General features: G+C 44.0%; 1 protein-coding gene across 6 annotated transcripts in view; it reads left to right on the top strand.

Annotated features, from left to right (window-relative positions):
• The window catches only part of CYRIA (CYFIP related Rac1 interactor A), a 61,891-nt gene that overhangs the window by 17,347 nt on the left and 22,349 nt on the right, over window positions 1-22,195 (top strand). For 4 of the 6 annotated variants that reach the window (XM_033143134.1, XM_033143133.1, XM_033143135.1 and 1 more), the window contains exons 2-3: window positions 10,991-11,041; window positions 16,134-16,169. The gene's annotated coding sequence lies outside the window, so the exon portion shown is untranslated. The remainder of the gene's footprint in view (window positions 1-10,990; window positions 11,042-16,133; window positions 16,170-22,195) is intronic. The other 2 variants (XM_033143136.1, XM_033143138.1) reach the window with 1 other exon arrangement.

Below are 22,195 nucleotides of genomic sequence, written 5' to 3'. Positions count from 1 at the left end.
GCTCATGCGCACAACATCAGGACGTCGCGATATCACAGGTGCGATGTTGCCCCCCTCGCAAGCTTTTGAACTGTGGAAAGGCAGCATACTAATAAAATTATGTATGTATGTATGTATGAACTGATGCTTTAGAAACCCTATGGGAGAGTCCCTTAAAAGAACGCTGGGTTTGGATGCCATAAGCTAGGGCTGCCATATTTCAAAAGGTAAAAACCAGGATACAGTTGTACCATGGTTTTCGAACAGAATGCGTTCCGGGAGTCCGTTCAACTCTCGAAACCGTTTGAAAACCAAGGCGCTGGAAGTTCGGCTTCCAAAAACCAGAACAGTCACTTTTGAGTTTCGATCGCTTGGGTCCCGATTTGTTTGGGAGCCAAGGCGTTTGAGCTCCAAGGTACGACTGTACCCCAAAAGTTGTTCAGCTTTTTATAGAAAGACACCAAAACTGTGAAGCTTTTTTTTTTTAAAGGAAAACCCAAAAGTTGGTGAGCTTTTTGACAAAAGGGCCAGAACGGCTGATTGTTCGGTTGACTTGTCTCAGATCCAGGACAAAGCGCCGCCTTTCAGAATTTCCCCTCAAACGTCAATTCCGCCTTTGAAATGTATGGCAGCCCTACCATAAGCTAATCTAACATGGGTACTTAGGACAGTGTATACTTTTAAAAATTGTATAGAAGAGGAATGAGATAAAGAGCCCAGTTGGTAGTGCACAAGCCTCTTAATTTCAGGGTCATGGGTTCAAGCCCTACGTTGGGCAAAATATTCCTGCATTGCAGGAAATTGGACTAGATGACCCTCATGGTCCCTTCCAATTCTTTGATTCTATGAATTATTTCAGGAGGCGTAGCTTGTATCTTTTGCCACCCTTTTTGAGGACTGGCTTCCAGCCACATATTTGGCTGGTGGCTGCAGGTACCTGAGCTGCTCATACCATCTGTTCCCCTGTCAGCTTCACGCAGCGGATGAGCTGGATCAGTCTCTCCTGCCTCTAGGCAGGCTGGTGGCAGTAGCAGCGTTGCAGCGTCCTAACTTATTTTACGCCAAATCAGTGAGAAAGCTATAAGCAACGAAAACGTGTCCTATTTTTCCACTTGGCTTAGATTGCCTGCCTCATCCTTTTCCTCCTTTCGGGTCCCCCTGCACGATGCAGATTTTGAAGCTTGCACCAAAAAGTCTCTCTTGCCACCAATTTAAAGTGTTAAGAGCATGCTCCTTCCGACATGGAGAATAATGAAGTTTTGTGTAAGTCAGCCCTCGATTGAAGCACTGCAGAACACCAACTGCACGAATAATAACGCTGAGTGAATCATTAGTTGAAATTGCTTCCCACTTAGCTATTCAGCTGCTGAATAGGCTTGGAGAGTTAGATGCAGGCCCTCTGAAAAGGTGGCGGAGGAAAACTGCTTAATACCAGACTGGGTGCGGGGGAGAGGATTTGGAGAGGATTCTTACCTTTGGTGAGCAGGGATTACTTTCAAGCAACAAGGCAGGGGAGCTTTGCAACAACAACAAAAAAGGGTGTTTCTTTTTTTCTGGACTGCGGGTAACTAATGTGCTGCACAAACTTGTGTAGGTTGGTTGTGCAGGCAAAGTTGCAGCCTTTTTCGGAAACTCCAGGAGTCATAGAATCACTGAATGGTCTGTTTAAAGGCTCCCTTTCATCTTCAAGTGGCTTTTTGTCATCCGTTATATATACTGTATATATAGAGGGGGGGGGGAATTGTTTAGTTTTCCATTTCTATGCTGTTTTGTCCATATAGAAGATACTATTAAATGTTGGACCATAAAGAAGGCTGATTGCTGAAGAATTTATGCTTTTGAATTATGGTGCTGGAGGAGACGCTTGAGAGTCCCATGGACTGCAAAAAGATGAAACTTATCAATCCTTAAAGAAATCAGCCCTGAGTGCTCACTGGAAGGACAGATCCGGAAGTTGAGGCTCCAGTACTTTGGCCACCTCATGAGAAGAGAAGACTCCCTGGAAAAGACCCTGATGTTGGGAAAGATGGAGGGCACAAGGAGAAGGGGACGACAGAGGATGAGATGGTTGGACAGTGTTCTCGAAGCGACTGGCATGAGTTTGGCCAAACTGCAGGAGGCAGTGGAGGATAGGGGTGCCTGGCGTGCTCTGGTCCATGGGGTCATGAAGAGTCGGACATGACTGAACAACTGAACAACAACAATTAAATGTTCAGGGCCTCAGCTATACAGTTGCAAATAAAATGTTTAAAGTGTGTTTTAAGTGCAATATACAATGTGACACTAGATGGCGAGCCTTATGGAAAATTTAATGTATTTTTTTAAAAAAAACGCTTAAAAAAAAGCATTTTCAGAACGGTTTTTATATGTGTGTAGATTCCACCCAGGTGTTTCCTATACATTTACATTGATATATTTTTGTGATGTAATGCAGTGCTATTTTTGTAGGGGGGAAAGGACCGGAACTCGCCATGAACGCCTCCCTTGTTGTCTTCTAATGGCAATGGTGCCGGGACTGAGTGCTGGCAAATTCCAGCTGAAAAAAAAACCCTGCATTTAAATGAGTTGATTAATAAGTATATTTATAGGCTGCCTTAGCTGGGTTTTTCTTTTTCTTTTAGCTAGGCTACTAGTACAGGGGTCCCTACAGACCAGGGGTTCTTGACCCGACGTACCAAGACGCCCCCTAGGATGGGTTTCAGGGGGTGAACCAGGTGCCAAAAAATGTGATTCCCCCACCATTCAGTTTCCTTCCTGTTGCTTTGAAATGTATATTTGTGAAGGGAAAAAATACTGGGAATGAGGTCCAAAGATTTCAGCAGATTCTCAGAGGGGTTTGTGACCCCCCAAAATATTAAGAACCACTGTTTTAGAGCCATAGGGTATCCCACCCCATTACCTGTGTGGGGCAGGAGCAGCAGATTCAGCTGCATCAGTGCTATTGGGCAGTTTCCAGGGACATCAGACAGGAATTGATATATTTCACAGAGTAGTTCTTTGTCCTTCATCCAGCACCTTTTGGCCAGTGTGGTGTAGTGGTTAAGTGCGGTAGTCTCGTAATCTGGGGAACCGGGTTCGTATCTCCACTCCTCCACATGCAGCTGCTGGGTGACCTTGGGCTAGTCACACTTCTTTGAAGTCTCTCAGCCCCACTCATCCCACAGAGTGTTTGTTGTGGGGGAGGAAGGGAAAGGAGAATGTTAGCCGCTTTGAGACTCCTTCTGGTAGTGAAAAGCGGGATATCAAATCCAAACTCTTCTTCTTCTTCTTCTTCTTCTTCTTCTTCTTCTTCTTCTTCTTCTTCTCAGAGAGTCTTGATGTACTGCCTCCATCTTACTCTAGGGGGTCTGCAAGCATGCAAGTTTTTGAGATTTAGGGTGGATCTACACACAGTGGGAAAACGCTATAGATAAGTCACAAATTAGATGATTATAACGAAAGAAAAAATCCCTATGGAAAATCGTGTATAAAAATTTCCTGCTCTCTGGGGCCATCTGGTGTGGCATATTGATAGTGCATTCAAATTGTTGTTTCATTCCTAATGTAGCTGAGTCCTTAATTTATGACTCAACAGAGAGAAGTGACAGCCAAATCCAGCCACATTTGAAGCGGGTAAAGCAAACTCTTTAGAAATAAAATCTTGCTGTCCACTCCAAAATGAATGGTCTTTTGGTGCCACTGAAACTTGCGTGATCAAATCCAACCTCTCAGTATTCAGTCACCAGGCAACCTGCAAAGTCGCCATCCAGTGAACACAATCCTTTCAATTCTGTCAGGCACCATGCACATTTAAAAATAAATAAAAAGTCCTTCTTGGGTTAACTAGGAGGTCAGAAGGAATGGGATCAAGCTACTTATGTGGGTGTGATGTTTGTGTTTTTTTACAGTGTGCTTTTACAGTCAAACCTCGGTTCCTGAATGGCTCTGTTTTGGAACATTTCAGCTCCTGAACGCCAAAAAAATGGAAGAAAATGCTCCGGTTTCCGAACGTTTTTCGGAAGCCGAACATCCGACGCGGCTGCCTCTTGAGTGCAGGAAGCTCTTGCAGCCAATCGGAAGCCACGCCTCGGTTGCCAAAATTTTGGAAGACGAACGGGCTTCCAGTACGGATTACGTTTGACAACCGAAGTTTGACTGTATATGTAATGAAAGCTGAGGATCATAGTAATATGGTGTGGATTATACATCACAAACTACCGAGGTCATTCTTGCGTCATTTTTGTTTTTAATTCCTTTTTGCGTTTAGCTTGTTTTTAACGTTTTATGATTTTATTGTTTGTTTTGTGTTTTTTTTAATGTTGTTGTAAACCTACCATAATAGATACCTTTTTGATACAGCGGTGCACAATTTCATTTTATTTTTAATAAATAAAATCCCAGCCAGTCTAAAATACATATCCTTGGAGAGCTTGGAAGAATGGTAGCTTTTTAGCAAGATGTCCAGCTAGTATCCAGTTACGCTGAGCTACTTTTTCTTTTTTCTTTTTAAAAAAGAAGCAGAAAACAAAATTTAACCAACCAGTAGTAGCAGGCAGATGCTGTAACTCAGGACATCTGTAGAAAACCGATGGAAATGTCATATTATGCAAGCATGTGTTTTTGTTGCTGCTCTGTGACAGTCCGCAGGGTGGGTGGGTGGGAACAAAAGGCATGTTCCAGTGATATAAGCAGCAATCATCACATTCGCTCGACAATGAATTTAAAAGAAGGCACATGCATATATCAGCACCGAATCTGTCACTTGTGGGTTGTTGTATTTTTTTTTAAAAAAGAAAACCTCTTTTACGTTTCAGATGATGAATATCGATTTGTAGCTTGCTCACCTTTGAGAAGACTGAGCAAAGGAGTTCAGTTTCCGTTTCAGGATGTGTGTGTGTGTGTGTGTGTGTGTGTGTGTTTTCACACCGAGGTGCGAAAGGGTGACTTGCATTACAACTTGCCGTGTTTCTAATTCATGCGGCTAAAAGTGAAGTGAGCTTCTTCCCCCCCCCCCTTCCCACCCCCGCACTCCCTGAACTGCACTGGCTTTCTTCTGCTTTTTTTGCCCATAAAAGGAGAAAAGCGGCACCACGTGACTTGCAGAGTGCGTGGAAGAAAGGGGGGGGGGAAGTCACAAGATAAAAAAAACCCTGTCTTATTTCAGTAGGCATTGATGCTGGTGTTTAGGAGTTGTTGCTCTCGGTGTTTGTGCTAGTCTCCGAGGGTATGTTGCTTCTCGGAAGTGTTTCTCCAGCTTTGTTAGCCTTCCTCACACTGCTTTTCTGATTCCACCAAAAGCGATGGGTTTTGCCCCGACTGTTTTGATGCGATGTTTTATTTTGGTACTGTAGCAGAGGGGCTCCACTGGATTTCAGTATTAACCAACAGTCCCCCGAGTAACCTTCAGTTCTGGGAAAGGCATCTTGATGAGGATGCATAATGAAATAATTTAATCATTTTGTGTTTCTGGAATTATGTAAGACCACTGGTGGTCGGGAGTGGGGGTGGGGAGTTGGACCTTTTATTTAGCTTGCTTGCATGTGTATTTTAAGTCACACGGGCAAACTGGCCCGATTTGCTAGATGATTTGCAAGCAGGTTTTGTTACTTGTCCTGAGCAAGAGATCAGCTGCGTCCCTTACAATTCCGGGCAAATATCTGCTGCTGCATGGAAAAATTAGACTGTAGGAAGCTGTTCTGTGCTGGATCAGACCATTGGTCCATCTAGCTGCCATTGGTTTTAGACAGACACCTCTGGGTTTTAAACCGCCCTCTCTGTGGAGATGGTGAGGGTTGAACCTGAGGCCACGCAGAATCTCTAACACTGAGCTATGGCCTAGGACAGTGTTTTTCAACCTTTTTTGGGCAAAGGCACACTTGTTTCATGAAAAAAATCACGAGGCACACCACCATTAGAAAATGTTAAAAAAGTTAACTCTGTGCCTATATTGACTATATATAAAGTAATTCTCTTGAATTTTTCATTTTTTCCCACGGCACACCAGGCAACATCTCGCGGCACACTAGTGTGCCACGGAACAGTGGTTGAAAAACACTGGCCTAGGAGCAGTGTTAGAAACTGAGATATGAAAGCTAGGAGGTAAAGGGCACCTTAAACCGAGGTTATGGGCGCAACAATGGAATGTCTTGGTGAGCTTTTTTATGACAAGAATAACAAGATTGCAAAGCTGAAAATGAATAAACTGCAGCTAAAATATTATGTTCATTTTTCACAGGGTCTAGTCCTTCCCCTGCCCACCCCCCTAAGAGGGTCTCTTCTCCAGTTTTCGGGGAGTAGCTGGAAGTGGGGAGCCAGAAAAAAGTCCCCCTTTCCTTTCACTCTACGTTTTAATCTGAAATCTTAGGCACAGTTCTGTGCCCAGAGCTCAGAAACTGCTCACGGTAATTATGAAATTCCCTGTCACAAAATGCACCTAGAACAATGGGAGTTTCAAATGCTGCCTAGGAAGTGTTCAGATTTAGGGAGTAGTTTTGGGTGCAGGGGGACGAGGCAAAGCCAAACCTTTTCTTTTTTTTACTTGGGAAAGGTTCCTCCCGGAATTAAGATTGGGATGACTGCTGAGATTGTTTTGGACCATTAGTGAATTACGGTGATAGCTGAGTCGGTAGAGCATGAGACTCTTTAATCTCAGGGTTGTGGGTTGGAGCCCCACGCTGGGCAAAAGATTCCTGCATTGCAGGGGGTCAAGCTAGGATTACCCTCGTGGTTCCTTCCAATGCCACAATTCTGTGATTCTATACTATTGGCAGAAATTCAGGAAGATAATTCCAGCTGAGATCTTCACTTCATGACATTTCACTTCATTTTTGAAAAATTTCATGACTCCCAAGGAGGTGTCAATCACTTTTTCAGGTCTTTTACTCTGAAACATTGCTAGGGATCTTCAGCCTATAATGCAGTGGTGGACGGCTTGGCGAGGTTGATGAGGTGCAAACACATTGGCAGAAACGCCAGATTGGCTCCGCTGATGCATTAAGAGCGGCAGACTCGTAATCTGGGGAACCGGGTTCGCGTCTCCGCTCCTCCACATGCAGCTGCTGGGTGACCTTGGGCTAGTCACACTTCTCTGAAGTCTCTCAGCCCCACTCACCTCACAGAGTGTTTGTTGTGGGGGAGGAAGGGAAAGGAGAATGTTAGCCGCTTTGAGACTCCTTCGGGTAGTGAAAAAGCGGGGTATCAAATCCAAACTCCTCCTCCTCCTCCTCCTCTCCCTCCTAGTAAGCAGCAACTATGCAACAGGACGGAGGTCAGGTGAGCGGTGGCAGCCTACCATGCCATCTGCTGCTGTGTGTATGTATTTATTTATTATTTGTATAATTTATTCATTGTCAGCTGGGTAGCTCAGTTGCTTAGAGAGTGGTGCTGATAATGCCAAGGTTGCAGGTTCGATCCCCTTATGGGGCAGCTGCATATTCCTGCGTTGCAGGGGGTGGACTAGATGGTCATCAGGGTCCCTTCCAACTCTACCATTCTATGATCTAGGTCTGTAGATGATCTCCCTTCATCCTTCACCGTTAAGTTCAGGTTGCCCAAAACGAGAGGATAGAATGAGATTGCAGAGTTGTCGGGCAGTATCATTTCTGATTGGAGTTTGTTAATAGTAATAATTTAGAAATCCTGCATGTAGAAAACCAGGATATCAAGGAAAATAGGTTAGGGCAGCTCTCTTCCCCTGATGTTCTGGTTTCCTGCAAGTAGGGGCTTCGCACACAACACCTGACTCCTCCAAAGAAGCTTGGGAACTGTGGTTTGCTCCCCACAGAGCTGCGATTCCCAGCACCCTTAACAAAGTACAGTATTCTTTGGGGGAAAGCCCTGTGCTTTAAATCTATGGTATGCAGTCTACGAAAAGTACCTACTCACCTGCAGTCTGAAGAAGCACGGCTCATGAGTTCTACAGGGTTATCTTGCGTAACATTTTGCAAATCACCCAAGTCCCAACACTGTCATTGCTAGACCACGTGGGCCTCCAGTGTCAGCTAAAGGTTCCCGGATGCTTCTCCTCTGTGCAGCCAGTGTTGCAATTTCCACATGAGACGCACGTGAGCAGTGGTCAGTTTGTTTGGAAGACCCATTTGCATGACGATTATGTTCTGCCTTCTACCGTTCAGCACGTCATCATAACAATTAAAGGACAGAATAGCGGAGGACTGGATCTTTTTTCAAAGAGAAAAGTCACCGGAGAGCCTTTTATCTTACTAGTCCGTGGTCGATGTTGTTTTTAACCATGCTGTTCCACAGTTCTTCCCACTCCCCTGACTTTAATTTTTAATGCAAGCTGGAAGACTGATCATATGGCCTTCATTATTTCTTCCTCAGCAGGGAACTTCCAAAGCAAGCAGCTGTGTATTGCCTTAAGTTAAATTGACTGTAAAGTGTGATTGCTCAAACTTGGCGTGTGTGATAAGCTTCTCTCCCAGAACATACAGTCAGGCAGTTGAGTTATAGGTACTGAACTAGCTTCCTTAAAAAAAAGGGGGGAAAAGATGCTTTATCTATGGCTAAAACAATTTTGTTAGATGGCTCCTAAACTGTAACATATATAATTCTCTTTGCTTTACTGGAATATATTGACTAGGAACCAAAAGCTATGCATCTAAGTTTGAGTGGGGCTGTGCATTTCTCTGCAACAAGCTTCTCACCCTCTCTCTTACTACACTGCCGAACACTTTTGAAATCCTAGGGAATTTCAAAAGCAATTTGTAATGTGGCATGGGGACCTGCTATTCATTGAAAAAAAGTTTTCAAAATCCTCTGGGCATGACTAAAGTATGTGTTTGGATACCAGCACTCAATAATGTCTGCTGTGTCTCCAGCACCCAATAGTTCACCCGTACTTGAAAAAGAAATTTTGTTCATTGCGGAAAGCTTTCTTCTCCTTGCTTCATTCTTTTGTAGATGGGGATACTAAAGAACCAGGGTTTATGAATGTTACTAAGGTTAGGACATTCTTTCCAGTAGCACCTTAGAGACCAACTGAGTTTGTTCTTGGTATGAGCTTTCGTGTGCATGCACACTTCTTCAGATACATGAAGAAGGTATCTGAAGAAGTGTGCATGCACACGAAAGCTCATACCAAGAACAAACTCAGTTGGTCTCTAAGGTGCTACTGGAAAGAATTTCCTATTTTGTTTCGACTATGGCAGACCAACACGGCTACCCACCTGTAACTGGAACTAAGGTTAGGATTTTGTGGAGGTCATATGGAAAATTGAATCCACATAGACGCTAGAGTGAAGTCAGATGGCATCTTGGTCTTGCAGTCTATGTGGCGCTTGGACTTCAGGATTATGTCATTTTATACATAAGAGAAGAAACAGCGCTCAAAATTTGCCAGGCGCATTTTGCACCTGGCTATTGGCCGCTTGCGCCCAAGTGAAGATGTCCGGGCGCCAGAACAGCGCCTGATGTTTCCACCGCCTGGAGGTGCATGCCTGGGGGTCCTTGGATCTTCACACTGTAGCAACGCATCCTGTAGAATTCTATCCACTATATTTTATCTGCACAATCAGAATGAATTTCATGAACCCCAAAGTCGTATTGAAAAATATGACTTCTGAGCCACCTGGCCCCAAAATGGCAACTTGGCATTTAGTTTTGGCGGCTGTAACCCTGCTTTAAGGAACTGTTTGGTGCCTGGCTTTGTATATGTGAGTTTCTAACGCTGAGAAGAGATATTTAAGAAAGTGGTGGCTCTCTGTTTGACTCCATACAGTTACGAGGACGCTAAACAAAACTCTTAAAACGTAGTCGGAGGCTGTATGGACAGAATCTTCCAAAAGCAAGAGCGGCAGGGAGAGACACTATTCCTCCATGAGATGGAAAACAAAGGTCTGTCTTCTTGACCTGGAAGTAGTAATACATATTCAGTAGGCTGTATGTAAACGATGAAAACATGAGTCCAAGACTATCTAGGTGGCTTCAGTGAATGATCATTGGGAGCTTCCATGTGGGAGTTTATTGTGGACTCCATGCTGTTCGGGCCTGCAGCTTTTTCGCAGCTTCTCCACGATGTTGTCCTCCTCAAAATGCCATCCCAGATGATCTCCCCACCCCACCCCAGTTTAATATGGCTTTACCACTTCCACTTTAAAAAAATACATACATCAAGTTTTTCCTGCTGCAGTGGAAAATCTTGTGTGCCCATGGTGTACGTGCTTCATGCCATGGCTGACCCCAAAGGTCAGATAACTTTCCTCACGAGAAAGCGGCCCTGTGAGGAGGAACCTTTTACTTCATGTTCTTGAACAGGTTCGGTTTTCAGAGGCTGTGGACTTCAATGTGGCTGTGTTCAATTTGGGTTTTAAGCCAGGCTGTTTTGCAAAAGAGACTGCATTCAAAAATATCCCGTTTCTGAACCTATTGGGCATGCTTTGGTTCATCCATGGCTCTTATAGGTGTGGCATTGATGGAGGGGGGGCTATCATCTCTCAAGAATGTAACCAAGCAGGACAAAGGAGGAACCTGGCTGTTTCAATTCAGCTACAGTATGTGAATACAAAAGGTGACAATCCATTTGTGGTCGCAGCTGAAGCACTGGTAACCCCGCTGAGGGAGAAGTGGTGCTGCCCGATGCAGTGGCTTCACCTTGTGTAGTGGCTGGGCCCGGCCCTCCTGAGGTTCCCTGATTAGGATACAAATAAATCATTTGAGGAGCAGAGAGGGGGCAACCATTTCTCCTCAGCTGAGGAAAAAAGGGTGGGCTTTCTGTAACTTGAACCAAAGGATTGCAAACCGCCTTGCAACCTTCTCTTCAAAGTCTGGTTTAAAGCTAACTACGAAGAGCATTAAACTTAATGCAGGTGCAAATGTGCACCATGGTTCATGATGAAAAGAGACACAGCAGACAGTTTGCATGAGAGGGACCGCCCCCCCCCACGGGGCGTTGTGGGCATGGAAAACTAGAAACATCAAACAAAGTTTCTTTATTTGTACATGACAGGTTATTTGAGCTGCATTCCACTTACAGTGCAATTATTTAATAACAATGTTCTGGATTTAAAATTGGCAGGTTTCGCTCTTCACTTAGATCTCTAGGAGACATTGGAGGATTCCTGAAGAGGTAAGATCACATCTATCTATCTATCTATCTCTATCATCTATCTATCTATCTCTATCATCTATCTATCATCTACCTATCATCTATCTATCTATATCATCATCTATCTATTCTTGTTGGTTGCTTACTTCAGTACCTAGAAAGCTTTTGACCTCCACCGCTCGTTTTAACTGGAATAGTTAGTCATCACTATTTTGGAATCCCTGCTCTGGGAACTTTGAAAGTGCACAAAGACACAAAAACTTTGATTTCCTCTTCCCCTCCTCGGCCCAGTTCTCTATTTCTCATGCTTTGCTTCCAGCTACTTTCACAGATTCCGTTCCGACTCGCTTCGTAGGGAATGCTGATGGGCAGGATCAAATTGGGGTAGTAGTCACAAAGAAATTCACCCTTCCTCTTTCTGGCAGGAGGGGGAAACCGCTTCATTTTTGAGAAGTGGGAGGAAGAAAATAACGTACAGTGAAGTCATCCTTAAAATTGGCATTGTAGTCAGCGGTTTACGAAGGGCACCACTTGCCACATGCCTTGGGAAGACGTTGCCACAGCAGAGGCTGATGACTTTCAGTAACCTGAGGGGATGTAGAATCCTTTGATAAATGCAAAATAGCATACCATGTATGTGGTAAATCGTGCGCACAATTGGAACTATCCTTCCATTGGACGGCTTGCAAAATCGGAGTGGGGAAAGGAATCTGGCCGGATCCGTATCTCCACCCCCCCCCATGGGCCAGTGCTGCCCGCTTGTCAATCATCTGTTGTTGCAATGAGGTCAGGTTTTCTTTTACCTGCTTTGTTTGCAGTCAAACTGTATAGACCAAAAAGTGTGTGCAGCGCCTCGTGAGCGCTGGCGATTGACCAACTGTCCACGCTGGGGAAGTCCTAGGGACAGTGCTTTCCCACCTCTGTCAGCTGATAGCTGGCAGTTCTGGAAGTTCTGCTCAAGGGGCATCTGCTCAGCAAAAGCCCCTTTCATCCAAGCCCTGCCCTTACCTGCCCCACACCTGACATCCTAGATGATGCCAGGTATAAGGCAGGTGGGTGTGGCTTGGGGCAAATAGGCAGATCTGGTGAACCTAATTGCACCTGTGTGCTGGAGATTCCTCATCCTTGTTGTAGGAAGATCAGCCTGAGTCTTTTAAATAGTGTTTTATATAAAGTAATTGTTTTATTGATGATTATTTGTTGATTATTTCATATGATTTGGGCTGCAATTTTGATGTTAAGTAATTGTTATTTATTGCTTGTAAGCCACTTTGGGGTTCATTTGAATGAAAAGCGGCTAGGGCTGGGCGATATCTGGCTTTCCGCATCGTGATATATCAGTAGCTAAATACCTCAATATGCTGATATATCACAATGTCTGAAATGTATCTTGGCCACTTCCTCTGCCGTAGAGGAGGAAGAAGCAGCAAAGATACATCAACCAGCCCTACAGTGAGAAGCCCTGATACCTCTCCAGTTCACGTGCGAACCTGAGGGGCAATTTTTTTTTTTTCACTGTTCAGCCTCCTGCCCCTCCACTGAGCGAGACCCCATACTGCTCTGGCTCATGTGAGCTGCAGGGGTGGGGGGCTCCCTCAAAGGCACAGGCAGGCAGGCAGGCAGAGCCTGAAAGGTGCTCACACAGAACCTTCTCAGACTCTGTTTGCAGGCAGTTTGACCTGGCACAATGTATTTGCCCAGGGACACGGATGGCTCTGTGGGTTAAACCACTGAGACTAGGGCTTGTCAATCAGAAGGTCGGCGGTTCGAATTCCCGCAAAGGGGTGAGCTCCCATTGCTCGGTCCCTGCTCCTGCCCACCTAGCAGTTCGAAAACACGTCAAAGTGCATGTAGATAAATAGGTACTGCTCTGGCGGGAAGGTAAATGGCGTTTCCGTGTGCTGCTCTGGTTCTCCAGAAGTGGCTTAGTCATGCTGGCCACATGACCCGGAAGCTGTACGCCGGCTCCCTCGGCTAGTAAAGAGAGATGAGCACCACAACCCCAGAGTTGTCCGCAACTGGACCTAATGGTCAGGGGTAGAGATGTGAAGGTCCGGGGGAAAACTGGAAAAATTTGGAAAAAACCCTGTTTCCCTCCCCTGAAGCCTTTTTTGTTTTTTTCTGAAAAATTGAAAAAATTGTATTAATGTATTGCCCACTCAAGTGGTCCGAAACAGTATCGTGATCTGAATGCCATTTAAGCAATTTATCAACATATCTCCCAGCTCTGAAAGCTGCATAGCGATACCATCAGTCAAATCAAATCAAATTATAAGTCTGAGGTTAGTGTGCCGTTAACATTCTGCAAGGGAAAGCGGGGAACATAGAGGGCCTTCTCTGTGGTGGCACCCAGAATGTGGAAAACTTTCCTGAAAGAGGTTTGGTTGGCGCCCTCTCTCTTCAGTTTTAGGAGAGGCGGCGAAGACTTTGTTTATTCCACTGTGCCATTAGGTTAAAATCCTGTACTTGCTTAGCTGGAGGTGGGCTCAATCACTTCAGTGGCGCTTCTTTTTTGAGTATGCATGCATAGGATCGCAACCTCCTGCTTTGACCATGTATTTTGAAGCTGACATGGTTATTTTATGCCTCACTCAAACTGTGAGTCAACAGTGTGATGCAGCAGCTAAAAAAGCCAATGCAATTCTGGGCTGCATCAATAGGAGTATAGCATCTAGATCAAGGAAAGTAATAGTACCACTGTATTCTGCTCTGGTCAGACCTCACCTGGAATACTGTGTCCAGTTCTGGGCACCACAGTTCAAGAAGGATACTGACAAGCTGGAACGTGTCCAGAGGAGGGCAACCAAAATGGTCAAAGGCCTGGAAACGATGCCTTATGAGGAACGGCTTAGGGAGCTGGGTATGTTTAGCCTGGAGAAGAGAAGGTTAAGGGGTGATATGATAGCCATGTTCAAATATATAAAAGGATGTCATATAGAGGAGGGTGAAAGGTTGTTTTCTGCTGCTCCAGAGAAGCGGACACGGGGCAATGGATTCAAACTACAAGAAAGAAGATTCCACCTAAATATTAGGAAGAACTTCCTGACAGTAAGAGCTGTCCGACAGTGGAATTTGCTGCCAAGGAGTGTGGTGGAGTCTCCTTCTTTGGAGGTCTTTAAGCGGAGGCTTGACAGCCATCTGTCAGGAATGCTTTGATGGTGTTTCCTGCTTGGCAGGGGGTTGGACTGGATGGCCCTTGTGGTCTCTTCCAACTCTATGATTCTATGATTCTATGCTCTCTTAATGACATAGAGCTGGAGCCTTCATTGATGCATTGAATTTCCCCCCTCGTTTATTTTTGTTGGTTTTTTTTGTGTGTGTTTTAAATATGGGAACTGCCTCGGGGGCTGAAAAAAGAGTCTGAAATGTCCCTAAATGAACTAAATAAATAATATAACCGCAACATTCACCGTACCACCCTAACTGCAGCACTGAGTTTATTCTGCTCCCAAGGGAAGGCTGAGTAGTGTCTGAATCTGCTCGTCTGTGAGGTATCTGACATGCAGAATTATAGGCTGAATGGTTTGGCCCAGGCCTTCGGAAAAGTTGTGGAAATGGCTTTTTATGGTTGCTTTTCACACCCACTTACACGCAGACGAGGAGCAGCCTTAAAAAATGCTGGTCACTCAGAGTTATGTGCACAATATATTTTACTCCATATAAGAATTTTGGTGTCTCTGAGGTCACTCAAACAGAAGGCAGGTTAAATGGCAAATTTAAACCCTCTTTTCAAGCCCAGACCTTAAAGTGCTCAGAATCATGTAGCAACCGTGTGTTCTGATTTTTAGAGCAAAATGAAACAGGCATCTGCAGATGGATGCCATTAGAGGATGGCTAAGACAAGTTGAAATGAAGTGTCACCTTTAAAAGTATCACTGTACTTTGGTTTTTGATTAAATGGGACATGCCTACTGTTCGTAGGCTGTAATTGCTGCTTTAAATGTGCAGCTCTAATTTAATTGACGGGAGTCCCAAAGATGGATATGTACTTGGTTAGATAGGGATAATACTAAAACCTACATAATGTCAGGGGCATAGTGACTGCGGGTCACTAAACATTGTTACCTGCGAGTAAGTTGCATTGAATCCGGTGCTCTTTACATAGTCAATGTACCTGTAGTTGGTTTTGTTTGTTTGCTTGTTTCAAGTGAGATATTGTGATATGAGATTTAGGTTTTGTATTCTGGGCCTTGGCCTCTCTCTAAGCCAACATTGTATTTGGGCTGGGTGATATCAACATCGCAGTATATCACCAGCTAAACATCGTGATATACCAATATATCACAATGTCTGAAATAAGGATGGAGCTCTGAGAGGCATTGACTGGCTTCACGCTTTTCCCCACGTTGTGAGTTTTTTGCATAGCACACAGGCACATCGTGATTCACGATATATGGCCAGGTCAAAAACTACGAAGCCTATATCACGATATGGACTTCAAACTGGTTTGGGACAATATATTGATATATCACCCTGCCCTAGGTAAAGGGACCCCTAACAGTTAAGTCCAGTTGCGAATGACTCTGGGTTTGCGGCGCTCACCTTGCTTTTCGCCGAGGGAACCAGCGTTTGTCCGCTTCCGCGGACAGTTTTTCCAGGTCATGTGGCTAGCATGACTAAGCTGCTTCTGGCGAAGCCAGAGCAGTACACGGAAACGCCGTTTACCTTCCCGCCAGAGCGGTACCTATTTATCTACTTGCACTGTGTGCTTTCGAACTGCTAGGTTGGCAGGAGCTGGGACTGAATAATGGGAGCTCACCCTGTCGCGGGGCCTCGAACCGCCAACCTTCTGATCGGCAAGTCCAAGCAGCACAGTGGTTTAAACCACTGCGCCACCCGCGTCCCATCGCCCTGCCCTACTTGGTGTTAAATGTGAGAATGTTCTTCTGTGCCTTTCTCTCTCTCTACCCATATATGTTATACTTCCATACATTCGATGAATGTTGACATTGCAGCCCCTTTTCATTAACTGTTAGCAGTTAGGATTTTAAGAACAAAGAAGAAAGTCTAAACTGTGACGCTAAAGGAGAAGTTGCTTGAGCAGGGTTTGTGTACATGTAAACCCCAAGTATCACATGAGATGATTACTGACTCCCCGATTCCATTGTTGCAGATTACTGAACCAGATTCAAGACAAACACATTTCCAGGTAAGAAATTACTCGGTGTATCAAATGCTTTCTTACGTAGCATACCGATTAATATTTTTAGGTCTGTTTTGTAAATCTAGCATTGTTTTGTTTCATTTATATATAAATACACTTGTCCACAGGCTAAAGTTCTGTAGGGACCTAATCACACAAGGAGCACTACATAATTATCCCTTCAACCAAAGGGAATGCCAAAAACCATGGTACCCTTTCAGTTCGTTGGAGCCTTGGGTGCTCCCCAGAACCACCAAAAATTCATTTTTAAGTTAGGAGGAGAATGTACATCTACATAACACATAGCCTATTCAGTGTTTTTATAGGGCCATTTTGAGCAGGTTATCTTGGCCGGGGGAAAGTTGTAGCTGGTAAAGCAGCAAAAAGCTAGTAGAAAAACACTTTCAGCCCCTGAGGCCTCTTGGCCTTCTGGAGATGGGTGTTGCATCCAGGAATATCCTCGGAATAGGAAACTGGTGTGAAGACGCATCCAGAACAGGCGATGGATGTATATCCTAGACTAGACCTAGCAACACAGGGCCTTTATCTTGCCAGAATTAAGTCTCAGTTTATTGGCCCTCATTCATCTGGGTACTGGTCCAGAACTTACAGGGCCACATCTGATTCAGATATAATGGAGAAATAGACATACTTGTAACAATAGTAACTGGACATTTGACTCCAATGAGATAACAGTATTATCATGCTGTACCATCCATAAAAAATAGGTGGTCCCATTTATCCTTATTATCAAAAGTTATCCCTTTATTTTCAGAGCATCAGTCTTCTCGGATATTAGGGGTGCCTCTCATTTCCATATTGAATAATGGCTGCCTTTATCTTGGACAGCGCAGCTTCAAATGGACCCTTATTTGTTGACATTTTGATTTAGCAACGCTCATTGTTTGAGTACCACTGCAGTGATGCACATTGGAGACCCTCGGGCAAAGGGTTCCATCTGCAGGGAAGGATTTTGATTGTAGAGTGGTGGAGAGCTATGCTATATGGTACATTAAAAGAAGCAGATGAGCCAGAGACCGGTCTGTTTTTCCTGTGTAGCAGGAACAAATCTGGATGCTTACTATTGCAGGACATGTTGCCAGAAATGGACTTGGAGCCACACCCAGGCAAAGTTAAAAAACAGGATGCCGTTTCGTAGTGTGCGAACGGCATCTGGAAATATCATAGACCTGATGCTTCTTTCAGGGGGGGGGGGGATGGAGAACAGTTTTGCTTATAAGTAGATAAATGTCCACTGTGGTATTTTTATAAAGGCTCTCTTAATACTGAGTAGTGGACTCTCTTGAATACTGCAGTTATAAAATGTCATTCAGCTAGTGGAAAAAAATGACTTTTCCTTATGTATAACAGTAACAGTATAACAGTAAACAATTTTAGGGTGGTTTTTTTGGGGGGGCTGTATACTGTTCCATTTGCACTGGAGACATCTCTGGGTTTTTAGTTTGTGAGCATTTTAGATGAGCTCTGAAAGCAGAAATTTAAATGATCCCCATTTCCTGTAACTATTAGTAGAAGCAGTTGCTGTCATCATCACAGTTGTTAAAAACCCGAACTGTCACAGTACAATAAAATAACTCTGTATTCTAAAGCCCTTGGTCCCCCCCCCCCTCAGAAAGCTGTAGCCGCCAGACCCCTACTTAAATGGTTTTCCACCCACCCAAGAACCCCAGCACTGGGATTTCCAAAGCATGTGTGACACAGCTAACGAAATTAATGGGGGGGGGGAGCAGAAGAGCGAAAACGATGCTACTCTTTTCTCAAGAAATTTAATGCCAGAGAACAGCAATAGCAAATTATCTGCTGGAACTAATAGGCAGCAGTGAAAAGATTAAGAAAGCCAGAGAGAACTTTGTTCGCTATAATTCAAAAATCGAATAAAGCCCGGAAAACATGGAAGCAAAAAGTACTTCAGAGGGTTTTAAGCAGAACTACGGATTAATGCTGGCAATAAAGATCAGCACTCGGATCTTAATTTATTTTAAGCTGCCAGTTTCTTCTGTAAATCTAAAATGATCTCAGGAATTCATAATTTTGAGGTGCCTGAACTTTTATAGTCAGCTCCAGCTGTTCATGACATTAGCACTGTGTTTTTTTTGCCAGTTGGTGTGAAATGCAACAGATAAGAGGGGGCTATTCATCTACTGCAGCCTTAAAAGCTTGAATTTGTGTCCTGAAAACAAATGCCGCACAGATTTAATAAGCTTGTGACTTGTGTGGAGGAACTGGGCATGAGGCAAACATTCTCCCCTTTGGTCGCCAACTATTTGCTGCTTACTGGTTCTTGGGTCGTGTCACCCGGGGGCAGCATCTTGTGATGCAATCCTGAGCAAAGCATCAAAAGGGCTCCCACATTATTGGCAAGGGCAGTCATTGACAGCATCCCTGCATACATAATGTAAACATGGGAGCTGTGCACTTAATACCTTGATATCTCCTTGATTCACAGCGACAGATTATTGATTCATTTTGCTGTGTTGTAAAAAGAACCCCAGCACTAACATTTTATCAATTTTTAAAATATTGAATAAAACATGAGAACTAGAAATGCATGTGGACTTGTCATCATTTTATCTATCATCTACCTATTATCTATCTATCTATCTATCTATTTATCTATCTATCTATCTATCTATATCAGTCTGTGGCTGAGTCCAGCTGATCCTTGTACAAAACACAGCCTGCTATAGATCGCTACCTACAGTGAGAAGTATTGGCTATCCTGAATGCCTACTTACAGTTTTCGAAAATGCAAGTACTGTATCTGCAATGCGCTTTTTGCCCCGCTTCCGTTTTGCTCTTCGGAAGGCAAATATTGCCACTTAGTGGATGACTCCTCTAACTGCAGTATCTTCAAAAGATAAATGGAAGGCCTGTTGTTGATTGGCATGTTTGGCCTTGGTTGCCAAAGTTCTTAAATTAAATGGAGACTTTGCCCAACATGTCCATATTGAATTTCTATGTGGTTATAAAGAAACTCATAGAACCATAGAGTTGGAAACGACCCCCAAGAGCCATCTAGTAAAAGGTAGGTAAAGGACCCCTGAATGGTTAAGTCCAATCAAAAGCAAGTATGGGGTTGCAGCGCTCATCTCGCTTTCAGGCCAAGGGAGCTGGCGCTTTCTGGGTCATGTGGCCAGCATGACTAAGCCGCTTCTGGCGCAATGATACACCATGACGTAAACCAGAGCGCACGGAAACGCTGTTTACCTTCCCGCCACAGTGGTACCTATTTATCTACTTGCACTGGTATTAAGGTTACCAGATTTTTTTCAATGAATCTGGGGACACTTTTCAACTTCAATGGATTTTGTATGGGGACTGATTAGTAAATCTGGGGACTGTCCCTGGGAAACGGGGTAACCTTAGCTGGTATGCTTTCAAACTGCTAGGTTGGCAGGAGCTGGGACAGAGCAATGGGAGCTCACTCTGTCACTGGGATTCGAACCGCCAGCCTTCTGATTGGCAAGTGCAAGAGGCTTTAGACCACAGCACCACCCATGTCCCTCATCTAGTCTAACGCCCTGCCATGCAGGAATCTCAACTAAATCTCATGCATGTCTTGACAGCATGTCCAACATTAGAACAATAGTATAAAAGCTATAAATGTGTAACAGGGAAGGAAACAGGATTCCTTATCAAATATAGAAAAATCAAGATTAAGGAGCCTATTTATTAATGTATTATTAGATTAAGAAATGTTTCAAAGAATAATCATGTAAACTTGATTCAGTCATAGCAATATAACAACAACAAAAAACCCAAACCTACATACCAGTACTTTCACCCAACAGCCCTAAGAATAAACCTAGAGGGGGAAAATACTCCTGTAATAAAAGGAATGGGGACCAATTGGGGGGGGGGAGCAATGACAACGAACACCACTTGTAAAATCACTTTCCTGTGAGTATTTCAGATGCACTGCTCCCATCTCTAGGCATCTGAGAGTGTAGACTATGCACAAAACCAAATTCCAGGAGGCAAATCTGAGGTTCTCATTGCCTTTGCTATAGGGGACTCCTGATGCCAATATGTGGCTGTTTGCAGAGGAGCCTGCTGGTGTGGGAAGATAGCAAGTGCACAGCAAGAGGCCAAGATGTGACTTCATATGCAGCATTCAAAACTCCCATTATTCTAGGCTCATTTTGTGACATGGAATTTCATTGGCGTGAGCCGTTTCTGAGCTCTGGGTGCAGTACTGCGCCTGAGATTTCAGATTAAAACTGCTGAGTGGAAGAAAAGGGGGACCTTTTTCTGCCTCCCCCACTTCCAGCTGCTCTCCAAATACTGGAAAAGAGACCCTCTTAAGAATATTAGGCGGGTGGACAGGGGAAGGACTAGAGTATGTGGAAAATGAACATGATATTTTAGCTGCAGTTCATTCATTTTCAGCTTTGTATTTTTGTCATTAAAAAGTACATCTAGACATTCCGTTGTCGCACCCACAACTAAGGTTTAAGGTGCCATTTAGCTCCTAGCTTTCATATCTCAGTTTCTAACACTGTTCATATGAGATGCATGAATATATAGGTTAGCGTTTGTTTTTGTTGTTTTGCTGTTTACGCACCCTTGGATAGCTGGGCATTATTATTACAGAGGTGACATGGCAACATCCTTTTTGCAGCCGGGGTTATGTCTCTTTGCCTTGCCAGTGCAACTGGTGGCCTTCCACTTCCAAAATGCTTCAGCGGTGGGTGGTAAACTAAATAGAGGACTTGGGCTGTGCTGCTACCAATCAGCGCTGCACAGAATAAGTGGGTGTGAATAGACAGCAGGGAACAACTTTCTCTCAACAACAGGTTTAGCACGAGACTCTTAATCTCAGGGTTGTGGGTTTGAGCCCCATGTTGAGTGAGAGATTCCTGCATCGCAGTGGTACGAACTAGGTAGCCCATGTGGTCCTTTCCAACTCTACAAATCTGTGATTCTATGATTCCTTTCGTTCTGTAGGCTAGTTTTCTAAAATGGATGTGCCAGTTAGCCCACAGCCTCTCTCTCTCTTTTAGCTTAATGTTTTGCCTGATGGATATTACTATATTTTTCCATGTATAAGACACCCCCATGTACGACACGACCCCTATTTTTTTTGAACCCCAGATAAAGAAATCAATATTTTAAACATCAAACAGAACAACTTTGAGCCCCTGTGCATTCACCATCTGTGTATAAGATGGCTCCCAATTTTAGACTACCACACGGGAAAATACGGTACATGAGACTTGTTCCAATCTTGTATTTTCATTAGTGATCTGGTTCAAATTCCAACCTTAGCCGATTTGAATTTTTCTATGAAGCTGCCCGTGCTACACATCGCTGATGTGCAAGTTACTCAGAAATCATTTCCATTTTTTATTTCTAAGCATGACATGTAAAAATAATTTCTTGCTGAAATTCAGAATGCTCAGCGAAAAGCACTGTGCGCGCTCGCATGCATGCACATTTTTGTAAGCATGTGTGAGAGAGACATTTCTCTTTTAGTTGTAGCGTCAAACAGCAGAGGGCACTGCGGGATTAATAAAACCCATTCTGAGCTCCTGTTGCTCCCCCCACCCCACCCCACCCCTTGCTTCATGTGAAGCCATGTTGAATGAGCAAATGTCTCTAGACTGGTCTGCGAGTTTTAAATGTCTCCTTTACAGGAAATCCACTGTGTAGCACTGCAGGGTTGTCCAAACAACTGCACAATGTCCACTTCTGTGCATATGTTTAACTTTGCTCACATCGCTGAACAATGTCTGTTTTCTTTGCATAATAGATCACTTTAGTCACGTGCACCTAGTATTATGAAAGGAGCAAATGATATTTGCCATAAAGGGTGTCTCTGTGTGTGATTAATCATCCCTGTGGATTTGTCATGGCTTAAAACTAGCAGCTTTTGGACAAACTGGATCTTGAATGTATAAGTGGGACTTTGTATAAACTTAATTGTCTTAACAAGATGTTACTGTATAGGTTTTAGTGCTGGGTCGAGATTAGTTTCTACTTGCTTACTGTTAAATGCACCACTTTTTTAA

The sequence above is a fragment of the Lacerta agilis genome, chromosome 3 (assembly GCF_009819535.1).
Source record: "Lacerta agilis isolate rLacAgi1 chromosome 3, rLacAgi1.pri, whole genome shotgun sequence".
Lineage (NCBI taxonomy): Eukaryota > Metazoa > Chordata > Lepidosauria > Squamata > Lacertidae > Lacerta > Lacerta agilis.
Note: the sequence above shows the minus strand (reverse complement) of the source record. Positions and strands in the feature narration are given on the sequence as shown.